Raw genomic sequence first — 20,919 nt, forward strand, 5'->3', positions numbered from 1 at the left:
AATTTGAATTTTTTGTCCTAGTTACATCTCCTTCTACTATATTTAAGGTATCTCAATCTTTTCCTTAATGTTGGTACATTGGTTGGTTAAACGATATCTAATGAAGCAAGCACAGAAGGTCTAGACATAAGTCCTACGTTGTACATTGAAAGCGGCCTCCAATCAGCTATCTAATATTGTATGTCATGTAATCCTTCAGCTTTGATACCACTGACTCTACCTATTTCATAGGGCTAATGGGAGACCCAAATGAGACGATAAGTAGGTAAGTGCTTTGAAGATGCTTACTATATAAATATAAGCAATTAGAACTCTATTTCCTGAAGTGTCATGCATTTATATCACACAACAGAAAAACAAAGATGGATTTGGTTTGTAGGTTACTAGATTTACCCCTGTCCACACTTATCTCTAAAAGCTTGATTTTGGTTGCTCATAGAAAGCTATATCTAGTCCTAACCTGGCACAAGATCATGAAGTTTGCCCAAGAATGGTTTGAGCATCAACATGACTATAAACAAATTTGGCTAGAGATTTGGTAGTTGATGTCATAGTCTTCATACCTCTCTTAGTAAATCTGATCATTCAAGTGATTATATTCCCTTTCCAATGTACTGTGCAGCTACTATAAAGAACAGTTAATGGCTAGTTGACACTTAGAAACCCAGCTAGCCAAGAGAATTGTGAACAAGCCCAGGTGGATTGGAAATGGTCAAGAATTCACTCACTGATCCATTTTGGGGAGGGAAGTAGAGAGGATGAGATAAATGTGTGTTCGTACATACAATGTATACTTCAGTAATTTAAAGATCTATGATTTGGTCATCATGAATAGTTTCTCCAACAAAGCATATCACACCTCTTCTATGAATTAGTAGATAGTTGTCAAAAGTTCCTGTGGCCAGATTAAATATTCATCCCTTTGGATGACAAACATACAGCCTGTCACCAGGTTTTACTAGAATCTGTTCCAGCTTGTTGAGAACTGCCAGAGTGATTGCTCTGTTGGCAAAGCCTTTGAGAAACCAGGGTCAGCTCTGTGTTATTATGAGGTATTGAAATAGGCATTTAATGGAGAATGAACACATTCTCTCTCTCTCTCTCTCTCTCTCTCTCACACACACACACACACACACACACACACACACACACACACACAGAGAGAAGTTGACTGAGAGTATAATATCTGACCAATTCTTGAATTTGGAAATCATTCTTTAAAGACCTGCTGGTAGAATCTGTTCTGATGGAATACTTCATACAGGAACTCTGCCAGGAGGTTATTGGTGGATGTGTTCCCAGAGTGCACCAGGCAGTGTAAACACTCGATTTTATTTGGCTTTACATTGTTGACAGAGTTGCCTACTGAGAAATTCTCTTTGTTTCCTGAGTCAGTAGTGTAGCATACCCTGGTCACCTTCTCCTTCAGGCCAAGGGGATATATATTCATGTGTTGGTCATGAATGAAGGTTGACTTTGGGATCAGAAAAAACAAGGTCAAATTCTGTGTATCCACAGATATGTCATTTAACCTCTTAGTGAACCCAAGGAACATTCATGAGACTCTAAATTGTAGACAAGTTGATAGGCTGTGATGGTGTAGGAATTCCCACAATGGATTTGCCTACAATCATGAAATCACAGGTCTATACCAAAAGCAAACAAACACAATATGCAGTGATTTATAGTAGAGAGACTACTACCTGGAATCAGGAAAATCCTGGATTTGAATCCTTTTCCTTTAAAGCTATGAGATATGTAAAACTGGACAAGGTACTTTCCAACTTTAGCCTTATTTCATCTACTGTAAAATGCAGGGGTGATGTAGGGTGGAATAGATGTAATACCTATGTTACAAGATCATGAGATTTAAAAGAGAAAAAAGCATTTGTGAAAGTGTTGTAAAAATCTTAAAGCACTAAACTAATGTCACTATTATATACATATATGACATTATGTACATGCATATGTATACCCCAATAGCCTCAATATATGAAATAGACTTTTCTTTACCATAGCAGTTTTGCATCACTCCCTGAAAATCTAACTTCTCTCTATAGTTTCATAATTCTATGTCTGTCTTGGCCTACTGAAACAACAATACTGCTAGCAGCTGCTGTTGAGATATAAGACCAATAACACCAGCACACAGGAGGGCTGCTAGCACAAATTCTTTGATCAGCTTTTCTTTTTTTTCCTTTTTTATTTATTTATTTAATATATTTAGTTTTCAGCATTGATTTTCACAAGAGTTTGAATTACAAATTTTCTCCTCATTTCTACCCTCCCCCCCACTCCAAGATGGCGTATATTCCGGTTGCCCTGTTCCCCAGTCAGCCCTTCCTTCTGTCACCCCACTCCCCTCCCATCCCCTTTTCCCTTCCTTTCTTGTAGGGCAAGATAAATTTCTATGCCCCATTGCCTGTGTATCTTATTTTCTAGTTGAATGCAAAAACTTTTTTTTTTTGTTTTTGAACATCTGTTCTTAAAACTATGAGTTCCAAATTCTCTCCCCTCTTCCCTTCCCACCAACCCTCCCTAAAACATATATATATATATATGTATGCGTATTCCCTTCAGCTACCCTAATACTGAGGTCTCATGAATCATACACATCATCTTTCCACGTAGAAATGTAAACAAAACAGTTCAACTTTAGTAAGTCCCTTGCAATTTCTTTTTCTTGTTCTTTTTCTTGATTACCTTTTCATGCTTCTCTTGATTCTTGTGTTTGAAAGTCAAATTTTCTATTCAGCTCTGGTCTTTTCACTGAGAAAGCTTGAAAGTCCTCTATTTTATTGAAATCCATATTTTGCCTTGGAGCATGATACTCAGTTTTGCTGGGTAGGTGATTCTTGGTTTTAATCCTAGCTCCATTGACCTCCGGAATATCATATTCCAAGCCCTTCAATCTCTTATTGTAGAAGCTACCAGATCTTGGATTATTCTGATTATGTTTCCACAATACTCAAATTGTTTCTTTCTGGCTACTTGCAGTATTTTCTCCTTGATCCGGGAGCTCTGGAATTTGGCGACAATATTCCTAGGAGATTTCTTTTTGGCATCTATTTGAGGAGGTGATCGATGGATTCTTTCAATTTCTATTTTGCCATGTGGCTCTAGAATATCAGGGCAGTTCTCCTTGATAATTTCTTGAAAGATGATATCTAGGCTCTTTTTTGATCATGGCTTTCAGGTAGTCCAATAATTTTTAAATTATCTCTCCTGGATCTATTTTCCAGGTCAGTGGTTTTTCCAATGAGATATTTCACATTGTCTTCCATTTTTTCATTCCTTTGGTTCTGTTTTATAATATCTTGATTTCTCATCAAGTCACTAGCTTCCACTTGCTCCAATCTAATTTTTAAGGTAGTATTTCTTCAGTGGTCTTTTGGACCTCCTTTTCCATTTGGCTAATTCTGCCTTTCAAGGCATTCTTCTCCTCATTGGCTTTTTGGAGCTCTTTTGCCACTTGAGTTAGTCTATTTTTTAAGGTGTTGTTTTCTTCAGTGTATTTTTCAGTATCTTTTGGGGTCTCTTTTAGCAAGTCATTGACTTGTTTTTCATGGTTTTCTCACATCCTTCTCATTTCTCTTCCCAATTTTTCCTCTACTTCTCTAACTTGCTTTTCCAAATCCTTTTTGAGCTCTTCCATGGCCTGGGACCAGTTCATGTTTTTCTTGGAGGCTTTTGGTGTAGGCTCCTTGACTTTGTTAACTTCTTCTGTCTGTATGTTTTGGTCTTCTTTGTCACCAAAGAAAGAATCCAAAGTCTGAGACTGAATCTGGGTGCGTTTTTGCTGCCTGGCCATATTCCCAGCCAACGAACTTGACCCTTGAGTTTTTCAGTGGGGTATGGCTGCTTGTAGAGTTTAGAGAACTATGTTCCAAGCCTGGGGGGATGTGACAGCTCTGCCACACCAGCACTCCTCCTTCCCCAAGAACCCCCAAACCAGACTGGACTTACATCTTCAGCAGGCTCTTCACCCCTGCTCTGATCCGCCACTTAATTCCTCCCACCAGGTGGGCCTGGGGCCAGAAGCAACTGCAGCTGTACTTCTGTAGCTGCCCCACCTCCACTGCCCCCGAGGTGGTAGCTGAACCAGGAACTCCTTCCACTCCCGCAGCTTTTCCCACTAACCTTCTCTGTTGTCTTTGGTGTTTGTGTGTTGAGAAGTCTGGTAACTGCTGCAGCTCACTGATTCAGGGCACTAGGGCACACTCTGCCCGGCTCCTGGTATGGTTGGTCCACTCCATTCACGCTGGGCTCTGCTCCACTCCGCTCTGCTCCCAGCTCCGTGAGGGATAGACCTCACCCAGAGACCATCCAGGCTGTCCTGGGCTGGAGCCCTGCTTCCCTCTGCTGTTCTGTGGGTTCTGCAGTTCTAGAATTGGTTCAGAGCCATTTTTTATAGGTTTTTGGAGGGGCCGGGAGCTCATGCTAGTCCCTGCTTTCCAGCCGCCATCTTGGCTCTGCCCCCTGGAACTCCCCTTTGATCTGCTTTTCTAAGGAAAGTAACTTTAAGGGCTTTACAATCTCACTTTAATCAAATATCCATATTTCATTCATTTAGTTCAGGGGAAAAAATCAGCACCCTGAACTTCAGAGAAAATACAAACAGAAATTACAAGCAGAAAGTGCTAACTCTGAAATCGAAAAAATGAAGAGAAAGCATCTGTTGATTTGTATTACAACAGACAGGCATCTAGCTGTCCAACTAAAGCTATACATACATAGTCACCAGAGAAAGAAGCACCAACATATGGGTTTTAAAAGCCAGGGGGCTCCTTAACAGCTACCCAGAGTCTCCACACAGTCTTCCAATGAGTGAGCCCCAAACAAAGTACTAACCTTAGAGTGTATGTATGTACTTCTTGAGGGACAGAGCACTTCACACCTCTCCAATGTTTCACATCTCTGGTGACCTAACTCACAAAAGGGTGAGACCCAAATCAAACAAAGGCAAGACCCAATCAAAGGCACTTGATTGCCTTAGTACTAAGAAGCACTCCAAAACAAAAAGTCCCATTTTGCTTGCCATTACACCTACATTCAATGTTTTTGTCTAGACAGACAAAAAGGGGTGAGGAACCTGCAGCCTCAAGGCCACATGTGACCCTTTGACTGAATTCAGGTGTTCTGTGAGGTTTGGATTCAGGCAAAGGGCTGCACTTAAGGACCTAGACCGCAACATATGGCCTTGAGGCTTCAGATTCCCCATCTCTGAACTAAAACCTAGATTATACTTTTTTATCTGTCACTAGGTAACCTTGGACAAATCACAACTCTGAATCTCAGATGTTGCTTCAAGAAGGAAGAATATGAAAATGAGGATGATGATGTTACTATATGTTATACACTAATTTATATCTAAGAAGCTACTAAGCACATTTATCTACATTCAATTATTTAATGAAAAGTAAATTAAAAGGAGGGTTCTAGACTAGATGGTCTATAAGGCTCTTCCCAGAGTTAACATTTTATAAAGTGTCAATGTGTTAGCATACTCTTTTTTTATTGTATCACTTTGGGATCCAGAACCTCTTTCCTACTTGAAGAAAAGGAAAGTATCAATTTATCTTCCCTCTTAAAATTGAACACAGTTTAAAAAAAGTAGAAGAAAGTAAGTGAACTGTTTCACCTTTCCAATTCAGAACTCTGAACTCCAATTGAATTTGGGTTATTCCATATGGAAAGGAGCATTAACATAGATAATTCAAAGTAGTAGCTAATACCATTTGGCTCTGGAATGCTTTCTAGAATCATCAGTAGAGGGGAAGCAAATTTGCATTCCTAATGATTTAGGTAGGTCTAGACTAAATAAATTTGTCTTTCCTGACTGCACTCTTGGATGTGGGCATGCACGCACTCACACACACACACACACACACACACACACACACACACACTAATCATGGACATATAAGAATCATGTCTAAGTGACAAGAAGCAGCTAGACTGGTCCTCTGAATTGGTTTTGTAGTATCAGTATTTGGAATCAGTTTGGTTAGGTAATGGTTGTTATTAGGTCCTGGGTTCTGCTATAAATTAGAAGTGTGATCTTGGGTAAGTCCCTTAGTGACTTTATCTGCCACTTAATTCCTGTGTGACCTTGGACAAATTACTTTACCTCAATAGACATCAATTCATCATCTATTAAAAGGAAACCAGACTAGACAACCTATGAGGAACCTCCCAGCTCTAAATCTAAACTAACTGAAACCTCTCTAGCTCTCTTTCCTCATCTGTAAAATGAGGGTTAGTGCTAAATAATTCTTTCAGCAACATTCAACAAGCATTTAGTAAGGTACTGTGCTAAGCTCTGGGGATGCAAAGACAAAATTGTAAGTAATGCCTTCTCTAAAAAGACCTGAGGAACACATTTGTGGAGATAAGCTCGAGGTAATTTTAGGAGATAGGCACTTAACAACTACCAGAAGGAATGGTTTCCTATAAGAGATAGCCCCTAAGTTGAGTCTTGTAGGAAGCTAGAGATTCTGAGAAGTAAAGGTAAGGAGGAATCTCTCAGGCCCTTTGGAACACTGAGATTCTAAGAGCTGACCGAGATATCATGTTATTTCCAAAACATGATTCTCTACAAAAAAGTGACTTTTTTGTTTTGTGTTTTTCTCTCACTGAAAATCAAAAAAAGGAGAAAAAGAGTAGGACATTTTACTTGAATCTACTCAGGCTGCATTAGACCCTGTCCTTACTCCATGACAGATAAGGGTTTGACTTCTATTGACTGAGAAGGGACCGCAGGGGGTCAGAGGAAGGAGATTCAGGGAGGCCATCCATCCATCCATCCAAGAAGGAAGTCACACCTCATTAGGAGGCCTGCAGGGTAGCAAAGCCTTAGATTTGTTTCCGACCCCCTTTTGCAAAGGTATCTTTGACAGCTTGAGTTATGTTGACAGCCTCCCCTCAAAGGGAAAGCAAGTGTCATGCAGGAGAGATGAAACATGTTTCACTGTCACCCACCACACAGAATAAATGGATGGCCTAGAATCTTGCCATCAGCGACATTCTCGTCTGGGGAAAAAATGGAAGAGTTGAGTTTGATGTTATAAATCACCATAATTTGTTACAATTTCCAAAGACAAATATGACAGGGTGGAATTACTTTGCGGCACTGAGACAGTCATTTGCAGAAGCCATAAAGTGCCAGTATAAATCTGCAGATGAGATATATTTAATCTGCGGAAACAGAGCACAATATTACCTCGCTATATTGTGTTTACCAAGAACTTAGCTGTGCTGTTGTTGAGGTATTGCAGGGTGTTCACTTCATTTTACCCTTTGTATCAAACTGACTCTTGTCTAAAGATTATATTAAAAGCTATCAGGGATTCTTTTCGACGGCTTTACATTTGCTCCATTGAAAAAACAACAGACTGGTTTCTCTGTCACCCAGGAAGAATACGTCTGCCTGAATATTGGCAAAGCCTATGATTTCATTTCAACCCTGTGACCACGACTATAAAAGGAGGAAGGGGAAGGAGGGGGTGAGGGTGCTCTGTTTTTCTTTAGATCAAATATGATTCTTCAATCTTTGTCAACTTAGGCTTAGAGCTTTAATTGATTAAATATCAACTCATTTGGAAAATCATTTCTAATTCCTAACCTCCCACCTCCTGACTTCTCTCCCATTACTTCCCTGTCAGTAATGAGTCCACATAAGTGGCTGATAATTTTTCAAGGGAAATATGAGTCACATCTGGAATGGAGAACCAGTGGTTAAAATGAGGTCAATGGGAATTGGCTTTTGTTGTATCCATTGTCAGACGTTCCCCTGGGAGGGAAAGAAAGGGGTACTTCCCTAACGGCCTAGTATGTTGACTCTGTTACCATAGTCTGCCCCAGGGAGGATGCTCAGCTGTTTTTAGACTTGCCCGTACTTATGGCTTGATCCTACATACTTACTAAGGATATTTATTCCTGGACTCTGTGGACTAGGCTGTAGCTAGTCTGATAATTAACTCATACAACCTTGCTGTTGCAATTTTGCTGAATGTAAATATGAAGTTTTTTTTTTCCAAAAAGAGACAAAATAATTACATTCCAACTCCCCTTCCTCCCCCTAAACTCAGCAGAAGTCTCTAGTAGAGAAATAATCTAAGTTAGAAACTTACATGATGATAGCCATAGCTAGAATATTCTTCCAAACCAATAGGTTTTTAAAAGTTTAAAGAATTCAAGGAAGTAAATGTTCAGTGAAGATCTCCAACACTCCGGAATTTCTGTAGTAACCATTGAGATGAACTACTAAGCTCTTGGCTGAATGGGACAGTGGATCATCTGGAACCAGCTCCTTCCCTCTTCTCCTCACCACCACCACCACCACCAACAACAATTCTGAACAGCCAGTGGCTTTGGGACTTTGGGAGCCCTATGTACATTCTAAAATGTATAGCCTAAAGGTTTGACTCTAGCTTATAAATCTCCTCCCATGGCCTAAATCAGTAGAGGGGAGCAAGATATCCATGAACAATTCCATCTTCCTACCCCTATTTCCATCTGAGCCTTTCAGATATACTCAGAGGGGAAAGGGAGGCATAGTCTCAGCAACATCCCATCCCCCCATCTCAGAGTCATTGGAAGACCCTTAAGATAAGCCCAGATCCCTTATGGCTCTAAATTTCTAGGGTTTGAACTATGAGCCTTGGGGTTCCCAGACTGAGAAGAAACCCAGACTTAGATGGGATCCCTCCAGATATCACTGAGAGCAACAGTAAGTACTCCCTCCCATCCCTGAAACTAATAACACCTTGCTCATATGTTTCTGATTCACTCCCTTGTATTATAGGCCTTAAACAGTGTAGTGGATAGAGTTCGGGACATGGGGGCAGGAAGACCTGAATTCAAATGCCACTTCTGTTATTGACTAGTTTTGTGATCATTGTCAAACCACTTAACCTCTGAGCCTCAGTTTCCTCATCTTGAAAATAGTTATGTCCAAAGTATCCTCTCACAGAATTTTTTAGGGTTCGTAGCATATAATGAACATAAAGCAAACTTCTTCCAATTTTAAGGTGTTCCATGTCGGTTGCTTTCACTACTACTAACTCTGGCTTCACAAAAGTAGTGATCCTGCCTTGGTCTTTGAATTCCCTATAGCACTTAGCATCTTCCACGTAATAGGTGCTTCATAAGCATTTATTGAATGAATGAATTGGTTGTCTGCACTGTGCTGAACATCCTGTCAGGTACTCCAAGGGATGCAGATATATAAGATGGTCCCCAAAAAGCTCTTCATTCCAGGAGCTCACAATTAGTATTTCCAAAGCCTAAGGTTCCTCAGAGGCTCTGAAAGCTCCAGGGAATGTAGTGAGGGAACTCTTAAGTTCTATGGCAGAGGTTCTTTATAAATGTGTGTTTCCTTCTCTCCTTCCTAAAGATGTGGATCTTTCATAGGTATATGTATATGTGTCTATAAGTATGTGTTTGTATGTATACATATGTGTGTATATATATATATATACACATACATACATACATATCACTTCTGTGAGCAATGCTATTCAGAGTGGCAGAAGGTGCTGGGAAATCTTGAGTAGAGAAGAAATATTGGACATTAAACTCACATGGGTAATGCTATGATTCGTTACAAAAATAATTAAGTATATCACTGTAATATATGTAATATCCTAGTCATGGAATCAGAGAATCATGATCAAGGATTTCTTGGAAAATTTTCTTCATTGTAGAGAGTCCCCAAATTAATGGAAAATCACTTGTAGGAAGGAACCAGAGAGGTTAACACATCAAAATCCTTTTATATACCCCTACTAGATGAAAAACAAAATAGAGTGTCTCAACATTACGCATTCTTTAAGCTCTTCTGGTGACTTTTTGTCCTCTCATTAAAAGATATTTTCATTATATTCACTTTTTGTACTATTTTAGATTTGTGTTGGTGTCAGGGGAGGAGTACTTAAAATTTTGAGATGTATCTAATTATGAGGATGTGTAATATTTGAAAATGACTACCTACACATACTTATACATTTTTGGTCCTTTCATGATGATTTTGCCCCAAGCCATTCTAAAAGTCATATTTTGCAGAGAAACTAGACTTCAAAGCACAAGCTCTGGTTGGTAAATAATACCTGAAGAAATTCTTTGATCCTTGACGGTCACTGGCGTTTGAGTTGGCAGAAAATCCCACAGAAGGATCCTTATGTTTTGCTTGTTACCTAGGTGTTTCTGTACAGCAGCAGTCTGTTTAGGAGACTTTGGCTATAATCATCATGACAGTAAGACTTTTGACTTTTGATTTAGCATTTCTTTAATATGATCACTTTTTGGTATTGTATCCCCAACAGTAGTATAGTCAGGTAGGGTGTCTGGGCACTGCAGTTAGTATTCAGTAAATGGAAAATAAAATAGAACAAGTCACCCAGAGTCCCCTAACATACAAGACTAGACCATGGTCCTGTGCGTAATCCCACTCTTCACTTAGACTCAAGCCACTGACCCATCAATTTTTGTAGTGATGGTCTTGCAAATCAGAGATTTTCATCAAGATCACCACATTTCCAAATTCTATAATACACTTTCAGAAACAGAACACTCCATGTCTTGGCTCTGGGCATTTTCTTTGGCTGGAATGTTCTCCTTCCCCATCTGTACCTACTGCCTTTCCTGGCTTCCTTTCCATCTCATCTTCTACTGGAAGCCTTTCCCAAATCCTCTTAATTCTAATGTCTTCCCTCTGTTAATTACTTCCTATTTATCCTGTATATAGTTTACTCTGTATATATTTGCATGTATGTTGTCTTCCCTATTAAATTGTGAGTTCCTCAAGGACTGAGAGAGACTGTATTTTACTTCTTTTGATATCCTGGGCAATTAGCATAGGGCTCAGCACATAGTAGATTAGTAAATGTTTACCAATGACTGACTGATTCTAGTAAGTCCTTCAAGGGATACTTCAAGATACACTTCAATGAAAGAAAGCAACAGCTCTTGTGATCAGTCATGGAGTAAATATATGCACTAAAATGATCAACAGAAATCCACCTAGTATATGAACTTTCTGAATACATGCTCTTCTAAACCTGTGCATTCTCTATTTAGATAATCCACCATAGTACCACTTTCTGATATAAATGTCACATTTGTTACATCATGTATCTTGTAAATTTATACCAAAAAAAAGACACTCAGGGTTGAGTTTAGCAAAAAGAAATCCAAAGGAGGTGAAGGGAGCGGCTCTAAAGTGAACAACTGTTTGTGAAGTGAAGACTTATCTTTGCCCTGATCTCTTTTGTCCTAGGCCTGGGGAAAAATATCCTGATAAAATGGAATCACACCAGGCATAATTGAGGCCTAACACTCCATAAATGATTCCGCAAAAATAGTCAGGACTATGACAAATGTGAATTTGGGGCACCCTGGTTAGTGTGAAAGAAAAAGAAAATACACAAGGAAATAGACTACCAAGGAATGTTAAACGCATACCCTCAGTGTCTTACAGGGTGGGGGGTGGGGAAGAAATTGAAATTTTAATCACAAGGGAGGGAGAAAAAGGGGATACTTAAGAGAAATGCTGTCATTGTTCTGCTTTTCTGCTGATCTGGAGGTAACAGTTCCTCTCTTTAATTCCCTAATGTCTCTCCATTTTTTGACACATGCCTTCTCTCTGAAGCAACAGCAGAAAATGCAGAGTTTTCTCCAAACACCGCAGGAGGCCTGAGTAATCACCCAGGTGGGGCAGGCTGAAGGACTGAAGTACAGTTAATGGACAGAGCTAGAAGAGCGAGCTGCACCCCCCCCCCTTTCTATCTCTATCTTTCTGTTTCTCTGTGTCTGTCTCTTTCTCTCTGTCTCTGTCTCCCTGTTTCTCTCTCTCTATCTCTGTTTCTCTCTCTCTCTCTCTCACACACACACACACGTATTTGCTCATAGAAGAGCAACACTCATCTTCATCTGTACTTGACTCTCCTTTGCGTACTTTTTCTCCAAAGCATATGCAGGAGGGGGGACCTGCAGCCTCAAGGCTACATAGGGCCCTCTAGATCCTCAAGTATGGAAAGGACTAGTATATTAAAAGTAGTTAAATACATGGTTATTTGTGTCATCAATTAGGAGATGTAAGGGTTAGCTAGATGTTAATCTAGCACAACTCCCTCATTTTACTGGTGAATAAATTGTGTACCAGAGAGGTTGGGTGACTTCCCCAAAACCACATCATAGTAACTTAAGGACTAAAATTCTGGTTTTCTGATTCTCTCCCTCTCAGTCTTCCTCTCTCCCTGTCTCCCCTCTGATCCAGACAGTTTGCAGTTCTATGAAGTATAACTTGTCAAACTTGTCAAATCCATCAAAAGTACTCCAGTCACTTTCGTGTTCTTGCTTGGCCTATTGCAGGGATGCTATCTAAAAAACATTACCATCCAAACTCCTTGACTCTGGAGAATTCTGTGCTGGAATCCTGAAAATTGATTGAAACCAAATATTATACAGTTTAAGTTTCGAAGAGTCCTTGTAGACAGGAAATGGTATTCTCTTAAATCACAAGATTAGAGGTCCTGGAAGTTTAGTTCTCAGTTGCATCTTGCCCCTAATATGCTAGCTGACCTGAGACCAGTTTAGTTACTTTTTCCAGCCATGATTACAAAATGGAATGAATTCCTTCCTCCTTCCTTGTTCTTTTAATCAGGGTTATAGTGAAGTCCTGGTAACTAGGAATTTTCTCCAATCTACCAAATCTGGATGACACAAACAGCACTTAAAGTCCTCCAATATAATAGAAACAACAGAACTGACCACCCAGTTAGTAAGAATGATAATTTGTGGAGGTAGGAAGCTTCTAGATGGAAGTTTTAGGTGAGCTCCTTCCCTACCCCAACCCTTCAATGTATAGGTCATGCTTCAGGCTGCTTATTTGCCCTGGTTGTGGTTTAGGATTTTCACACAGAAAATCCCTATCTATGGCTGTGGCTTAAATAGCTCATAGGAGAAAAAGACTAAACTTCAAGGAAAGAAATAGCAAAAAGCTGAGGGAATACCTGCAGGAAACAACCAGCAGTGATCAGAAAATGTACAATATAGCCTGAAGGAGAAGTGAAAGACCAACATATGAGCCATAGGGTACAGATGGGGGGAAATCTTGTCTTGTCTTGTTGTGTTATGTTTTGCCAGTTGGAAATCTGGAACCTGGTGAATTCCAAGGACCAGAGATGAAGGCAGCAGAAGAATGTTATACTAGATCCATTAACATTTATGAATAAGAAAAGAAGTAACATGTAATAATAGCCAGGAAAGAGGCAAAGGCAAAAATCTGCTCTTGATATGAATGCTGGTTTTCCTGTTTCTTCTCTAAAGGCCCCAAGAGGAAATAGGGGAAAGACATAACCTAGCAAAAGAACAGGCAGATGGTTGCAGAATCTTTGAGGGGATGTGAAAGGATCAACAAGCCACAGAAAGGATGGCTTGTCCTCGGGAAAAGTTACATTGACGATATAAGTGAATGCCCTTGCTGAAACTTTGTGGTGCAAACATTAATAATTAACTCTTTTGGGACAGTGCCAAGGAATATTTTTGCTGTGATTTAAATCACAGCCATGAGACTATTTGATGTAGTTTTTTCAGCCTGGGACAAGTGCATCATGGAATAAGTATGGAGAAAAGATATAATTGCTAAAAGATATTTGCAGCGTTACTATAGAACAGAAAATTGATAAAGACTGTGTGTATTCATTTTAGAAAAAATTGGCTTTGAAAGGCATAGTATGAATGAAATAGCAATGTCATTTTACAACTTACTGAAATAGATAGTTTTGCAGATATAGCAGTTTGTAAGAAGAATTGACTTATTAATGATAGAGCTGATACACAGAATTGAGATTTTTTTTCATTGAACTATGAAAAAGTCATGGTAGGCACATTGGACCCACTCTTAAAAAGTTCTACAAAGACTCATATCATTCACTAAGACAGAATCCTGATTCCTGATGGTCTTCTGAGATATCAGTCTTCAAGATCCTAAGAGTTTCCCAGAGGTAATCCTATTCAGGATTTCCCAAATTTGTTATTCCATGGCATGGTTACAAATTTCTCTATATAGTAACAATCACATCATACATGACAAGGACGTTACCAAGTGGCTGCATGGCCATCATTCTTCTAAAGCCTAGAAGTCCCCAGACAGAATAAAAACTATTTTGGACCCAGAAGTACTAGGAAAGGCACATCTCATACCTTGTATCAGATGTGGACACTCTAATACACTTCAAAACTGTTGCCCATCTCAGAGATCCAGTAGGATTCATCAGGCAGTTGAAAACTAAGGTATTTTCAGGACCTCTGAGCCTTGGATCCCTTGGCTTTTCCTCTGGCATCAGAACATGGACTTAGATGAAAACAGATTCACAGTTAATGTTTTTTGTTGGTGTTGCCTGCCCTGTTGGAGACAGGAACCACTTCTGACTACTTCCCTCCTCAGTTAGCCTCTCCTCATAGAATAGGATGAAAAGACCCAATGTATACTAAGAAACTGAAGCCTGATACCATGATTTTATGCCCCTCTGCAACAAGGGTCATGTCACTTTGTCTTCCATTCCCCAATAAGCAATCAAGTTTGACCATTTCTATCTCCTCCCTTGATTCCATAGCTATGAAGTAGAGAAGGGTGGGGTACAGACATTATACTATACTCTTTTTCCATTTATTTTTCTTATTCATCACTTCTTTGAGAAGTCTCTAGCAAAAATTTATTTCCTTTCTATTTGTTCAAGCCACTTTTACCAAATTCATGCCTCACATGATATTTTAAAATTCAGCCCTTATGAGGACTGAGATGGTGGAGTTCAAATGAGGTAGTTTCACTTTCATCAATGATGAGCATCACTATAGAAACATTAATAGATTTGTTCCATCTAACATCTGTGTGCTCTTTTCCTTCCAGTTTCATCTGTAAAATTGCTTTGGAATGATTTGGCTTAGCTGGGTCTCATGCCAAGTTTTCTTCGTGCTTGTTCTCCCCTCCACTGCTTTTCGCCATTTTGTAAGGGATTACTTCTCCTCCATAATTTTTAAAAATGAGGTTGTACTTTAAACCAGTGTTGCATTTGGCTGCTACTGAACAAGGTCAGGCATTTGCTGGCTGAGGTTGTTTCTGGGATCATTTGGCCTCTTCTTTGTGGTTACCATTTTATATATTTTATCCAAGTTTTTTATTCTTCAAGGCCAGAAATATGTACACGTGTGTAAGACATATGTTTCTGACTATATGTTTATATATCTAGATATAGATATTTCAAGCTGACGTCATAATTGCATTCATTGTCTCTCTCTCTCTCTCTCTCTCTCTCTGTCCTTTAATCCAATTCGGTATTGATTTTTACCTTTGCTCACAAGGTTGTTATGAATAATAAATCTAGCAACATGTTTGAAAGCACTTTGTAAACCATAGTGTACCATACAAACATGAATTATTATACCAGAAAGTAATGGAACTATCCAGACATATTATAAAATGAATCATAACATGGCTTAAAAGAAACCACAAAATGTTTTTAAAGAAGTCAGAAAGACATTATATCACACTTAGGGATCCCTGAATTCTAGGGAGTGGGCATCTAAATTCATGAGAGTTGTGGAATTGCTGTATTTTACATTTATTTTAATAACACAAAACTCAATAAAAAGCATTAAAAAGGCCACATCTAAACACTTTGGAAGTAATCAAATCATGGCAGGCACATTTTGCTATGCAATCTGGGTGAAATATAAATTTCAATGCTGTGTATTTGGCAAGGGTCTCTGCACTTTGGTTACTCATGCCTGTATTAGAAAAGTACAGTCCATAAAATGTTGTGACTGTTATTGATGGTGGCATGATTACATGTCTCTTACAGCGTGGATATATCAGCCTGGCATTTTTCAACTTACTCCCAGAATTTTATAAGGCACAGTTCAATGGCACTCTTGCTTAGTGAATAATTTTAATTTCTGCATCTGGAATGATAGATTTGTGGATGTTAGAGGCAGCAAAGCCTCATCACTCATCCACCTCTTCTCCCTGTTGGTGTAGGATTACTTTCTTCCGTATATCATCTGGTGTTCTAGCTGATACAGTTTTAAACATCTTAAACTGCACAGATTGAACTGTTCCTGTAGAAAATTGAGTAGTGTACAATTTCAAATGTTCCATAGTATTCTAGTCTATCCTCTTTTGATTTTTTAAATTTTTTTTCAATGTTCCAATATATTCTCAATGAATAGGAAGGAGAGTTCTCCTACTCCTGTCCCTATCCTTGTCACTATTCCTCTTCAATACCAAAAGTAAATTCTCTAGTTGTTATTTCCTCATTGCTTGAATTAAATGTGTTTGGCTTGCTTAAAATTCAACAATAAGCTCAAGTAACCCCAAGCTTTTGATCAAGTTTATTATATAAGCTAAACATGATGAAATAGTTGTTTTGTTTTAGTAAGAGTTGTACTCTACCAAACACCATCCTTGGAAAGTCCAGAATGCATAGACATTGATCTATAAAGCTAGTGATGAAAGTTGGAGCTGAAGGTAAGGTGGACTGTATATCTGAAATAATGACAGAACCATGCAATAAATAAGGATTCTGTGTGCCTAAGGAGTAAATTTCCAAAGGTAGAAAAAAGGGGAGAGAAGGAAAAACCACTTTACTTATATAAAGAATATACCTCCAGATGAAAAGTAAGGCTAGTACCCAAAACAAACAGGTCAGAAATAATAATAACTAACATGCTTACTATGTGCCAGGCACTGTGCTAAATGCTTTAAAATTATTATCTCAGAAATTATATGACTATCTCAATAGATGCAGAAAAAGCTTTTGACAAAATACAGCACCCATTGCTATTAAAAAAAAAAACCACTAGAGAGCATAGGAATAAATGGAGTTTTCCTTAAAATGATAAGAAGCATCTATCTAAAACCATCAGCAAGCCTTATATGTAAAGAGGATAAGCTAGAAGTATTTCCAATAAGATCAGGGGTGAAATAAAGATATCCATTATCACCACTGTTACTAAATATTGTACTAGAAATGTTAGCTTAGGCAATAAGAGAAAAAAATAAAATGAAGGAATCAGAATAAGCAATGAATAGGCTATCACTCTTTGTAGATGATATGATGGCATACTTAGAAAATGCTGGAGAATCAACTGAAAAACTACATGAGTAATTAACAACTTTATCAAGGTTGCAGGATATAAAATAAGCCCACATAAATCATTCGCATTTCTATATATTGCTAACAAAGCCTAGCAGCAAAAGATAGAAAGGGAAATTCCATTTAAAATAACTGCAGACAGTATAAAATATTTATTAGTCTTCTGTGTTGGTAATCAAAATGGGCTCCTTAGCACTTAGTTCAACAAGTGCCCTTGAAGAGTTTGGCCTTTGTTTCCTTTGATTAATTCAGTGTCTTTGATTGAGTCTTACCAGGTGCTAAGCCCTAAGCCCAAACCCCTATTAGGTGTAAAACCTTAGTGGGTGTGGATTGGCAACTAAGGTGGGGCCCAAGGTGGGGCTAACTCCAGGGAGGGCCTAGTTTACATGTCTGGGAGAGCAGAGGCTTTTAGACCACATGGGTTTAAGTCCGCCTCTTTGTGATGATTCTAGGTCACGTGGGTGAGTCTCATGTGTGACTCACCCCTGACGCTGAAAAAGATATAAAAACCAGGGGTTGGCTGTCTGTTCTTTGGCGCTCTACCTGCAGCAGTGGTGGCAAGCATGACTCTGGGCCAGCCATTGTTCCAAGCTCCTGGGCTGAACCTAGATGTTGGTAACTATGAATTGTATTAGGTCTGTCTGTTGATGTTTGTAATTTGTTTGTATTTTATTCTGAAGTTCAGAGTGCTGGCTTTTTCCCCTGAACTAAGTGAATGCTATCTGTATGCTGGATTAAAGTAAATTTGTCAACCCCTTCACCTTGCTTTCCTTATTAAGGCAGATCAAAAGAAACTGTGCTGTTGGCAGCCTTCTGGGTGCTGGCTGTGGGTGAGTCTTACACCCCCACAGAAGCTGCTAGCTGGATTGTGGAAACATCTTCCTGCCAAGACAAACCCAGGAAATATATGAACACAATTACAAAACACTTTTCACACAATTAAAATCAGATCTAAATAATTGAAAAAATATAAGTTGCTTATGGGTAGGCTGGGCTAATATAATAAAAATGATCATTTTACCTAAATTAATTTACTCATTCTGTGCCATACCAATCAAACTACCAAAAATTATTTTATAAAGCTATAAAAAATAACAAAATTCATCTAGAAGAACAAAAGGTCCAGAATATCAAGGGAATTAATGAAAAGAAATGCAAGGGAAGATGGCTTAGCTGTAACAGATGTTAAATTGTATTATAAGGCAGCAATCATCAAAACTAGTTGGCACTGGCTAAGAAATAGAGTGGTGGATCAGTGGAACAAGTTAGGTACAAGAGACACAGTAGTCAGTGGCTATAGTAATCTACTGTTTGGTAAATCCAAAGACCCCAACTTCTGGAATAACAACTCACTATTTAAAAAAAAAAACTTCTGGGAAAACTGAAAAATAGTATGGCAGAAGCTAGGCATAGACCAACATCTTATACTGTATACCAAGATAAAGTCAAAATGGATACATGATTTAGATATAAAGACCAATACTCTAAGCAAATCAGGAGAGCAAGGAATAGTTTATCTGTCAGATCTATGGAGAAGGGAAGAATGTATGGCCCAAACAAGAGATAGAAAACATTATGAAATGCAAAATGGATAATTTTGATTACATTAAACTTAAAAGGTTTTGCACAAACAAAGTCAAATGCCACCAAGATTAAAAGGAAAGCAGAAAGCTGGGAAACAAGTTTTTCACTCAGTGTCTCTGATAACGGCTTAATTTCTAAAATACTTGGAGAACTGATTCAAATTTATAAGAATACAAGTCATTCCCCAATTGATAAATGGTGAAAGTATATGAATAGACAGTTTTCATATGAAGAAATTAAAACTATTTATAATCACATGAAAAATTTTCTAAATCACTATCGATCAGAGAAATGTAAATTAAAAGAACTCTGAGATACCACATCATACCTATCAGATTAGCTAACATGGCAAAACAGGAAAATGATAAATATTGGAGAGGATATGGGAAAATTGGAACATGAATGCTTTGTTGGTGGAGTTGTGAACTGATCCAACCATTCTGGAGAGCAGCTTGGAACTATACCCAAATAGCTATAAAACTGTGAATATCCTTTGATCCAACAATACCACTACTAGGTCTGTATCCCAAAGAGAGCATAAAAAGGGGAAAGGATCCAAATGTACAAAAATATTTATAGCAGCTCTTTTTGTGGTGGCAAAGAATTGTAAACTGAGGGAATGCGCATCAATTGGGGAATGGCTGAACAAGTTGTGGTATGTAAATGTAATGGAATACTATTGTTCCAAAATAAATGATGAGCAAGCAGATTTCAGAAAAACATGGAAGGACTTACATGAACTGATGATGAGTGAATGAACAGAACCAAGAAAACATTATACACAGTAATAGCAATATTGTAAGATGACCAGCTTTGATAGACTTAGCTCCTCTCAGCAATGAAATGATCTAAGACAATTCCAAAAGATTCATGGTGGAAAATGCTAGCCACTTCCAGAGAAAGAATTATGGAGTCTGAATGCAGATGGAAGCATACTATTTTCTTTCTTTTTTGTTGTTGTTGTTTTTTTTTTCTTTCTCATGGTTTTTCCTTTTATTCTGATTTTTCTTTCACAATGTGATTAATGTGGAAATATGTTTAATATGATTGTACATGTATAGACTATTTCAAATTGTATGCCATCTTCGAGAGGGGAAAGAGGAGAGAGGAGAGGAAATTTTAGAACTTAAAATCTTATAAAAGTGAATGTTGAAAACTAAAAATGAATAAATAAACTCTTAAAAGAAAATATCTCATTTGATCCTCACCTACAACCCTGAGAGGTAGGTCCTATTGTCATCTCCATTTTTCAGATGAGGAAGCTGAGGCTGGCAGAAGTTAAATCACTTGTCCAGGATCACACAACTAGTTAGTGCCTAAGGCCATATTTGAACTGGACTTCACTGCTATCCCTCCATTTACTGTGCCACTTGCTGAAAGAAAATGAAAGAGCATAAGAGTAAAGTTATCATTGCCATTTAGAACTGATCAAATTGAGGACCAGGCTTCCATCTCAGCTTTTGAAAAAGCAATACTTGCGGGTGCTTATTGGCAACAAATATTCCCCTATAAAATGGGCAAATACCATATCCCAATAATGCACCAGATCACCACGTAAGGAAGGTCCCAGGAAATTGTAGTTGACTTTATTTAACCATTTAGTACTACTGTCCAAAGAACATGGAGATTTTAGGTAGTTCCCTTTTATGAGTTCTTGCTACAAATTGAGAACATTGGAAATGGAGTTAGTAGATGTGGTTTCGAGTTCCAATTCTACACTCACTGGCAAAGTAACTCTTCAGTATGTAGCCTCTTTGAGCCTCAATTTTCTCATCAATAAAGTGGAGATAGTGATATCCATCATGCCTGTCCCCTGAGGTTGTTGTAGGATCAAGTGAGGCAATGAACTTAAAAGACTTTGTCAATCACCAAAGAATTTATTATCTATTAATATTTGACATTGATGAAATCTCTGTTACTGTTGATATTGTTGCTCTCCATCCTGATAGAAAATTAAAATCCAGCCAGGCCTTCTTATCCTATGGGATTCTTGTCCGTGCCATATCCATAAATCTTCTATAAAGAACCTAATGAATGAGATTGAGGTTTTTCTTCAAAATATTTTGAAATATTAGGGGCACTCTTACATTGTTGGGTTCTCCTTTTGTTTCTTATTCTTACATTATGTCCATTTCACCTTCTTTTCCCCTCTCCTATATTTTGTTAATATCTCTTACCA

The sequence above is a fragment of the Trichosurus vulpecula genome, chromosome 5 (assembly GCF_011100635.1).
Source record: "Trichosurus vulpecula isolate mTriVul1 chromosome 5, mTriVul1.pri, whole genome shotgun sequence".
NCBI lineage: Eukaryota > Metazoa > Chordata > Mammalia > Diprotodontia > Phalangeridae > Trichosurus > Trichosurus vulpecula.